The sequence below is a fragment of the Anabrus simplex genome, chromosome 2 (assembly GCF_040414725.1).
Source record: "Anabrus simplex isolate iqAnaSimp1 chromosome 2, ASM4041472v1, whole genome shotgun sequence".
In the NCBI taxonomy this organism is placed as follows: Eukaryota; Metazoa; Arthropoda; class Insecta; order Orthoptera; family Tettigoniidae; genus Anabrus; species Anabrus simplex.
The window spans coordinates 32,891,846-32,902,478 of record NC_090266.1 but is presented as its reverse complement, the minus strand read 5'-3'; positions in this window follow the sequence as shown (position 1 = coordinate 32,902,478).

Here is a 10,633-nt window from a genome sequence, read left to right as displayed (position 1 = left end):
CACATCACGCTGTGATTGTAATAACGAGAGACTTACATACTTAAAAATACTGTTTCGTGTGTTTCATGAAATGAATACGAAAAAGGGGACCTTAAACGAACAAGATCATTATCGTTACCATCTAGTCTCAACTCTCGCGTGGTTATGAGAGAATTTAGGGGTTGTAGTGAATGATAGGGCATGTAAGTCTCGGGGAAGACCCCATTTGTTTTGCTATTTGCTTTACGTCGCACCGACACAGATAGGTCTTGTGGCGACGATGGGATAGGAAAGGCCTAGGAATGGGAAGGAAGCGGCCGTGGCCGAGCATTTTCCTGGTGTGAAAATGGGAAAACACGGAAAACCATCTTCAGGGCTGCCGACAGTGGCGTTCGAACCCACTATCTCCCGATTACTGGATATTGGCCGCACTAAAGCGACTGCAGCTATAGAGCTCGGTAAGACCCCTATTAGATCATGGTTCCAGCGTATGGGACCCTCACAAGGACTACTCGATACAAGAACCGGAAGAGATCCAATTTGTCCTCTTGAATTCCACTTTTATTTTCATAATACGATCTTTCCTACTCTTAGAAGCTCCGCTTTATTTTATTCGCCTACTGATGTCATTCCACGTCATCTCTCCACTGACAGTTCGGAAATACTGTTTAGTCGAGAAGCTTGTCTCGTTTCTCCCAAGTCTTCCCAGCCCCAACTTTGCAACATTTTGTAACGCTGCTCTTTTGTGGGAAAACGCCCAGAACAAATCGAACTGCTTTTCTTTGGATATTTTCCAATGTTCTTGAATCATGTAATCTTGGTCAGGGTCCCATACACTCGAACCATACTCTAGTTTGGGTCTTACCAGAGACTTATATGACCTCTCCTTTATATCCTTACTACAATCTCTACAATCTCTAAATACCCTCATAACCATGTGCAGAGATCTGTACCATTTATTTACAATCTCATTCATGTGATTTCCCCAATTAAAATATTTCCTTATATTAATACACTCCCATAAGGAACGTTCACCCCATCAACGCAGTAAATCTAACTGAGAGGACTTTTTCCTATCAATGAAACTCACAACCAGGCTTGTAACCCGTTTATCATCATACCAGTGCCCACTGTCCATCTCACAACATTATCAAGGTCATTTTGCAGTTGCTCACAATCTTGTAACTTATTTATTACATCTTTCGCAAAAAGCCTTATCTCGGATTCCACTTCTTTACTCATATCATTTACATATAAGGAAATATAAAGGTCCAAGCTTGTGAGTAACACTGAAGAAGTATTAAAATTTACATATGATAACAATGCTATTTACAATAAGATACAAAAGTTGAAAACTGGAAAAGCAGCTGGTATTGGGGATATACTAAAGGCAGTGAGTTGGGGTATAGTACCATATCTGAAATACTTATTTGATTATTGTTTGGTTGAAGGAGCTATAACAAAGTCTAACAAAGTAGCCCCTGTGTATAAAGGAAAGGGTGATAGACATAAAGCTGTAAATTAGGCCAGTCAGTTTGACATGCATTGCATGTACGCTTTGGGAAACCAATCTTTCTGATTATATTAGACATGCTTGCGACATTAATAACTGGTTTGACACAAGGCAGTTTGCGTTTAGGAAAGGTTATTCCACTGAAGCTCAGCTTGTAGGATTTCAGCAAGATATAGCAGATATCCTGGATTCAGGAAGCCAAATGGACTGTATTGCGATTGACCTATCTAAGGCATTTGATTGGGTAGATCATGGAAGACTACTGGCAAAAAATGAGTGCTATTGGACTAGAAGAGAGAGTGACTAAATGGGTGGCTATATTCCCAGAAAATAGAACTCAGAGAAGTAGAGTAGGTGAAGCTTTATCTGACCCTGTAATAATTAAGAGCGGAATTCCTCAAGGCAGTATTATCGGATTTTTATGTTTTCTTATATATATCAATGATATGTGTAAAGAACTGGAATCAGAGATAAGGCTGTTTGCAGATGATGTTATTTTGTACAGAGTAATACATAAGTTAGAAGACTGTGAGCGGCTGCAGGGTGACCTCAATAATATTGTGAGATGGACGGTGGGCAATGGTATGATGATAAACGGGGTTAAAAGTCAGATTGTGAGTACCACAAATAGGAAAAGTCCTCTCAGTTTTAATTATTATGTTGATGGGGGTGAAAGTTCTTTTTTTTTTCTTTTTTTTTTTTGCTAGGGGCTTTACGTCGCACCGACACAGATAGGTCTTATGGCGACAATGGGATAGGAAAGGCCTAGGAGTTGGAAGGAAGCGGCCGTGGCCTTAATTAAGGTACAGCCCCAGCATTTGCCTGGTGTGAAAATGGGAAACCACGGAAAACCATCTTGAGGGCTGCCGATAGTGGGATTCGAACCTACTATCTCCCGGATGCAAGCTCACGGCCGCGCGCCTCACGCGCACGGCTAACTCGCCCGGTGAAAGTTCCTTTTGGGGATCATTGTAAGTACCTAGGTGTTAATATAAGGAAAGACCTTCATTGGGGTAATCACATAAATATGATTGTTAATAAAGAATACAGCCGCCTCTGTGGTGTAGTGGTTAGCGTGATTAGCTGCCACCCCCGGAGGTCCGGGTTCGATTCCCGGCTCTGCCACGAAATTTGAAAAGTGGTACGAGGGCTGGAACGGGGTCCACTCAGCCTCGGGAGGTCAACTGAGTAGAGGCGGGTTCGATTCCCACCTCAGCCATCCTCGAAGTGGTTTTCCGTGGTTTCCCACTTCACCTCCCGGCAAATGCCGGGATGGTACCTATCTTAAGGCCACGGCCGCTTCCTCCCCTCATCCTTGCCTATCCCTTCCAATCTTCCCATCCCCCTACTAGGCCCCTGTTCACTATAGCAGGTGAGGCCGCCTGGGCGAGGTACTGGTCATACTCCCCAGTTGTATCCCCCGACCAAGAGTCTGAAGCTCCAGGACACTGCCCTTGTGGCGGTAGAGGTGGGATCCCTCGCTCAGTCCGAGGGAAAAGCCGAACCTGGAGGGTAAACAGATGATGATGATGATGATGAATAAAGAATACAGATCTCTGCACATGGTTATGAGGGTATTTAGGGGTTGTAGTAAGGATGTAAAGGAGAGGGCATATTAGTCTGTGGTAAGACCCCAACTAGAGTATGGTTCCAGTGAATGGGACCCTCACCAGGATTACTTGATTCAAGAACTGGAAAAAATCCAATGAAAAGCAGCTCGATTTGTGCTGGGTAATTTCCAACAAAAGATTAGCGTTACAAAACTGTTGCAAAGTTTGGGTTGGGAAGACTTGAGAGAAAGGAGACGAGCTGCTCGATTAAGTGGTATGTTCCGAGCTGTCAGTGGAGAGATGGCGTGGGATGACATCAGTAGACGAATAAGTTTGAGTGGTGTCTTTAAAAGTAGGAGAGATCACAATATGAAGATAAGTTGGAATTCAAGGGGTCAAATTGGGGCAAATATTCGTTTATAGGAAGGGGAGTTAGGGATTGGAATAACTTTCCAAGGATAATGTTCAATAATTTTCCAAATTATTTGCGATCATTTAAGAAAAGGCTAGGAAAACAACAGATAGGGAATCTGCCACCTGGGCACTGCCCTAAATGCAGATCAGTAGTGATTGGTATGGTTGATAATATGATTGATTGATTATACCATTGCCTTCTGTACCGTGCCTTCTATCAAACCAGTTAGTGATTTCCGTGCGATTAGGGGCGCACAGCTGTGAGCTTTCATCCGGGAGATAGCGGGTTCACACACCACTGTCGGAAGCCCTGAAGATGGTTTTCGTGATTTTTTTTTTCACAGCTGGCAAATACTGGAGCTGTACCTTAATTAATGCCACGGCCGCTTCCTTCCCGCTACTAGGCCCTTCCTATCTCATTGTCGCCATAAGACTTATCGGTGCGACGTAAAGCACATTTTTAAAAAATTGGAACAATGCTTTCCCAGAACTCACAAACAAGACATGTAAAGTTGACGAACATGTAATTATCCACTTTATGTTTATCACCCTTTGCTTGTCCGCCTCCGTGCCGTAACGGTTAGTGTTATTAGCATCCGTCCTCGGTGGTCAGGGTTCGATTTCCGGTACTGACAGAAATTTAAGAACGGCAGGACTGCAGGTATGTTGGAAAGGTACCTGCAGGTTATCTCCATTGCGGGTAAAAATGAAATGGCGTATGGCTTTTAGTGCCGGGAGTGTCCGAGGAAATTAACCAATGATGGTTAAAATTCCCTACCCTGCCGGGAATCGAACCCGGGGCCCCTGTGACCAAGGGCCAGCACGCTAACCAAATAGCCATTGGGAGTGCACCACCTCGGGATGAGGACACGAGTTTTCCTCATACAGAGGAGCTCCTGCTTACCTTCGTAACTGGGAATGAGACTGTACTATAAGTCTCTTCATTTGGAGTAGTGTCGTGTAAACGTGAAACGTTAATAACAGTGTTAAATTAAAGTGAACGCCATTCTATGAAGGGCATTTAATAAATATTTTTCTAAAACCTTATTGAAAATATACCAATTTTACTTTCGGCTCACCTTGTGTGCAACACTATTTTATATCTTCACCTTGGTTAAATAATGTATCAGGCAGCTAGGTTTCCCCAGATTTATTTATGCATTCCTGGTGTTCCCCGAAACAAGAAGAGGTTGGGAGACAATGTAATATGGTGACATCTCGACATTTTTCTGTAGTGTAGGGAGATATCCCTGGCAAGATACGTAGTGAATGTCGTGTCTCAGAAGAGGGAACTACTCAAATGTTGTTCTTTGATCCAGGCACTGTTGTTGCCCACGGCTATGTAGGTAAGTTGATAAATGTTAATCTATAGCATAACATTCTGCCTGAAGGGGCCGCTTCACTGGCAAAGTAAATAACATTTTCTGCACTTGTATTAGCGGAACGAACTTGATACGTTTAACGAATGCACTTTTGAAATGGTTTAATACTGCGAGCTTCTTCAACAGTACATTGTAGTCTAATTCGTACTTACTCGAGTGGCGCGGGGAGGCGGTTGCAGAAGAGCTACGTTCTCCACAGCGAACTAACAACTGCACGCATTGGAAATCAATGTCTCCTCTTTTGTTCACCGTACTTTTGGAAGACCTTCCTGTGGCAAAGTGGTTTTCCCACTAAAGCATCCCAGCAATTCACACTGTAATAGTTCCCTTTCTGTTCGCTCTGAAAGTTCACGAGGGATAGCCACTCTACTAACATATTCCTTAGAGCGAACAGCACTTCAAATTCAAGAGACAAGCAAGAAATAAAATGTGAAGATGTATTGATAAGAAATATAGTCATTAACCACACAGTTAAAGCTGCCAATTGTGCGATTTTGGCCCGGCTCTGATGTCTCCTGGTAAACTATCTTGGTGATGAACCTTACCTACGAGGACAGTAAGGGTTTAAGTGTTTTGTGAGTAACGTTTGTTTCATTAGTTTTATTATCACCACAAAAAATGTTAACAACAAGAAACATACATCAAAACAAACTAACCTTTCAAGGGTAGAATATTATTGCTAATAAAATTAAAAGCTCATAAATGGGGCCGATGTCCGCCTCTGTGGTGTAGTGGTTAGCGTGATTAGCTGCCACCCCCGGAGGTCCGGGTTCGATTCCCGGCTCTGCCACGAAATTTGAAAAGTGGTACGAGGGCTGGAACGGGGTCCACTCAGCCTCGGGAGGTCAACTGAGTAGAGGTGGGTTCGATTCCCACCTCAGCCATCCTGGAAGTGGTTTTCCGTGGTTTCCCACTTCTCCTCCAGGCGAATGCCGGGATGGTACCTAACATAAGGCCACGGCCGCTTCCTTCCCTCTTCCTTGCCTATCCCTTCCAATCTTCCCATCCCTCCACAAGGCCCCTGTTCAGCATAGCAGATGAGGCCGCCTGGGCGAGGTACTGGTCATTCTCCCCAGTTGTATCCCCGACCAAGAGTCTGAAGCTCCAGGACACTGCCCTTGATGCGGTAGAGGTGGGATCCCTCGCTGCGTACGAGGGAATAGCCGAACCTGGAGGGTAAACAGATGATGATGATGATGATGAAATGGGGCCGATGACCTCGATGTTAGGACCCTTTAAACAACAAGCATCATCATCAGCAGCATCATCACAAGCTCATAAATGTTTTGACGAAGACCTTTAGGATAAATAAATGTGTTCTTTTTCTCACCGTAGCAAGTAGTTTTTTGTTGCATTGCCTTCTGTTTGTATAACAGCATCATATCTTGCAAGCATGTAAGCAATAAGGGATGTAATTTTGTCTAAAGGGAATTTGGCCCGTTCAGATATCAAACTGTTAAAAACTCCGTTTAATTTATATGTGATCCTGCCCTTACACAGTGTGTCCAATAGCTCCCACATGTATTCTACTGAATTTTTCTAGTACATGGTAGAATATTCTTGTCCTAACTATTCTTGTAGTCAGGACCCTTTATTATACCATCGATGCTTACCAATAGATCTACGCCCTTGGCGAAGAATCATGCCTAGACATTGACGTTCCCACCTCCATGTTTTGCAATAGGATCCCGTTGGCGTGCATATTTTATGTTATTTCTAGGACGACGAACATACTGAATACCATCAGATGGCATCATATCAAACTTGCTTCCGTCTCTCCAACTCTTGCTGTGTCCAGTCACGGTGCTCTTTTCTTTTCTTTCTGTTGCGTGCACTTATGAAGTGTTTCTGCAAGGGCGGTGGGCTAACGTATCCCGGTTTTTTAACCAACGTTTTACGATAGATACATATAAGTCTACTACTTCTGCCTGAGATCAGCAGGGATATGTCGAGCTCTCTTTCTAGGCTCTGCTACTGCCTTCTAATTTGCCTATCTATTCTCTAGGTTGCTTCTGGAGGTCGACCTTGTCGCGGTTTATTGTGCACATGACCACGTACAGAGCACAGTGTTTTCAAGGCAGATACCAGTTGCCTTGATATGTTAAACGTGCCTCCTGCATCCTTAAAGTCCATGGAGTAGTCGTTACGCTTAGTAGGTGACACTGAACCAGTCAATGGCGTTGAATTACACTGCAATACACACAAATTCACAGTTGAGGATGAAATATCTTGTCAAAATGCTTTTGAACATTCACTGCTGTTGTAATGCCCATTAGGAAACACTTACTGTGCATAGATATGTTGAATCCACTTCGTTGTAATTAACAGTGTAACTCCACTCCAACCTTACACACTATAGTTGAATCGCCTGCGTTTGTGGTGCCATTGTTAAGAGGTCAAACACACTAATGCACGTGTTAGCTACGAGGAGCTAGACGACGGTATACTGTACATGGGTAGGCTAGAGTGATTTTCCGCGAGTTCTCACCTTTGATTAAGGTGCTACCTATCGTCAGAAGCATACTGCTCAATCGATCGTCTAATTTGTCTTTGTGTAAACATACACTTAAGAAATTGGAAATTGCAACACCATGAATACATTGCTCGTTTGTGTAGATTTTCAAGATATGGAACGATGCCATTTAGGTATGTAAACGATCAAAGTTTCAGACCCATTGGATTGTTGCTACAGGTCTCCCCACGTGATTGGTCGCGGAGGAATCAACTCCAGTAAAGAACTCTGGTGTAGCGTATTTGACTTGCAGTCTGTGCAGTGAAGTGTTCCCCGTCAAACATACCTCGACGACAGAGAAGAGCACGTTATCAACAACTGTCACCGTTTGAGAGGGCTCGGTTAATTGGGGTGTGTGGGGCTGAATTATCACTACGGACTGTCGCTGCACGTGTTGGCCGACAGGCATCTACGGTACAACGTGTATGGCAGCAGTGGTCAAATGCACTTGGCACAGGCCCAGCGCGACGGACAACTGTGAGAGAGGATCGCCGCATCATTCGGATGGCCCGGATGGAACCCCATGCAACAGCAGCGCAAATTCGAGCAGCTGTGGCACCCCACGTTACATAACAAACAGTTGTTCATCGCCTGCGTGCAGCTGGCTTACGTGCCCGTGTCCCTGCATAAGGTGTTCCATTGACCCCACAACAGCGACGTGTAAGTCTGAACTGGTGTCGAGAAAGATCGACGTGGGTCGATGAATGGCATAGGGTTGTCTTCAGTGATGAATCGCGTTTCTGTCTTGCCCGCAGTGATCGCCGGAATCGTGTGCGCCGACGTACCGGGGAGAGGGGTCACCCAGATCTTATTGTCGAGAGGTACACAGGGCTAACACCAAGCATTATGGTCTGGGGAGCCATTGGCTTTACTGTGAAATTACAATTAGTGCTTGTTGAGGGCACTATGACTGCTCGACAGTACGTTGATAGGGTACTCAATCCAGTGGTTGTCCCTATGATGGCGAACATTGCTAATGGGATGTATCAGCAGGACAATGCCCGGGTTCACACTGCACGAATCTCCAGAGAAGCTCTCCAAGACATCACAACCTTAGAATGGCCCGCCAGATTCCCGGACCTCAGTCCTATTGAGCATGTGTGGGACATGATGGGTCGACAACTGGCCAACCGTCCTCAGCCAAACACAACTCTGGAACAACTGACCCGTGCAGTGCAGCATGCATGGGCCACAATTCCTCAGGAAGCGATCCAGGGCCTTATTGACTCCATGCCTCGACGAATTCATCAATGTATTGCTGCTTGTGGTGGGCACATCCTGTATTGATTGTTGTCCAAACTTGCGGTCAGAGGGACCTGAAAGTGTAACCATCAAATCACAATCGAACACTCGTCCTGCGTGTTCAATTGCAAAAATGTAGCACCACTCCTGCTGGGTGTTGCAATTTCCATTTTCTTCAGTGTACTAAGCGGAATCGTGTTGTAGTCGAAGAGGAGCAATCCCGCAAACAAAGGCTGTAGCCGAACAAGATGGTAAAATGTGTCCTTGAATCAAATCAGACCAGTCGTTAACCCTTACTCGAGAATCATTCGCGATACCTTGCAAACCGCTATCGGTATCATAAAAGGAGTTGTCAGCTTGAACGTCGGGTAGGACCAAGTGCATCTCTACGAAACTCGAGGTAGGAATACTCCGAAAAATATCAGGGACGTGTAGGACATCAACACTAACCTACAATATAACTTTGGTAAAGTTAAATATAACCATTTTCATGGCATTTCCACTGTTTATAATGTAATAATTTTTGCAAGAACAAATAGACATCTTTGATTGACTAAGCGGTTTTATATGGTCCTTTGTATATTTCCATCACATATCGCGGGTTAAGAAACACTACAATATATCTGACAATGCTCTTTCTATCCATCATTTTCCTTAAGACTGGTCACGGTTCCCAATCACATATGGATATGCAGTTCATCGGAAAAATTCGCTGTGTGTTAAGGAAAATAAATCTTACCGTATCGTATTGTAGGAATGTGTATTTGAACTACGTATTTATGCGTTCCTAGAGCATACTGTATGTAAGGTATTCCTGTGCACACAAAAAAATTGCGAACATCTCCAGCGGATGCGTCATGGTGAAAACAATTATAAAGTGGCACGGGGCAGCGTTATTCATTTACTCGTGCTTAGTCAAATCCAAGAACAGTAAGGATCTTCCCAGTTTGTGACTTGATGCCTGCAATCCGTGCTTCCTTTGTCCAACACCGGGCCTAACTGGGGCCATTTAATTGACGGAGAGGCCTGGTGCAGGTCTTTCGAGTTGACATCTTATAGGCGACGTGCGCTTTTGTGAGGATTGGGCCCTAACTAATATGAATTCTAAGCTGAAGACGACACAAACACCCAGCTCCCGAGCCAGAGGAATCAACCAATGGAAGTTAAAATATCCAAGCCGAATTGAAACTGGGACCCCATGGAGCCTGACATCATCATTGTGTTGTTACTTACCGGAGTCGTAATAGTCCTGAAATGTGTTGGTGTTTTTATATTGCGGTTACCAAATGCGACTGAGGGGAAGAGGCTACATGTGATTGTTGAAAAGTCTAATCCTATGTATCCTCCGTTCCTTGTATTCGTACTACAGGTAACAAATAATTAGTTTTGATTTGCTCCTTGCATATTTGTGAAGAATTAAAGAGTATTTATGTACAACTTACTGTTCATTTTTCATATATTCCTCAAAGCATCATCGGACGACAAACTCGTGTGTCTCATATAATCTTCTGTTGAAAGGTTGAGTTTAAAACCATCGGAAGAACACAAAATGTGGAAGATGAAGAGGCGCGAACAGTATAGAACTGGTTCCGCGGGTTCAGTGAAATGTATACCCCGCCCACGACAGTCTTCAATCACAGGAAACGAGCTGCTTTTCACCGTGTTCGAAGAACTACAGTTCTCGTTGAAACTGAGAAATTTAGGAGTAGTGAGCCTGCCTCTCACCGAGAGGCCTTGGATTCTATTCTCACTTAGGTCAGGGGTTTTTACTTGCAACTGAGGACGTTTGTTTGAGGCCAACTCAGCCTACTTGAGAAAACTATTTAGTTGCTATCTGATGGTAAGATAGAGGCCCCGGTCTAGGAATCCATGAATAAGGGCAGGAAGTATTCGTTAATATTCAGCTCTTCGGGATGGGCAGCGGTCACTTGTAAGGGCAAGCTCCATTGGGGCTAAAGCGCCATGGGAATTATAGGATAATCTTTTTCCTTGTAAAGCTGCAGTTGCTGCACAAACATCAACGAGTTAATGTTTAGATTGG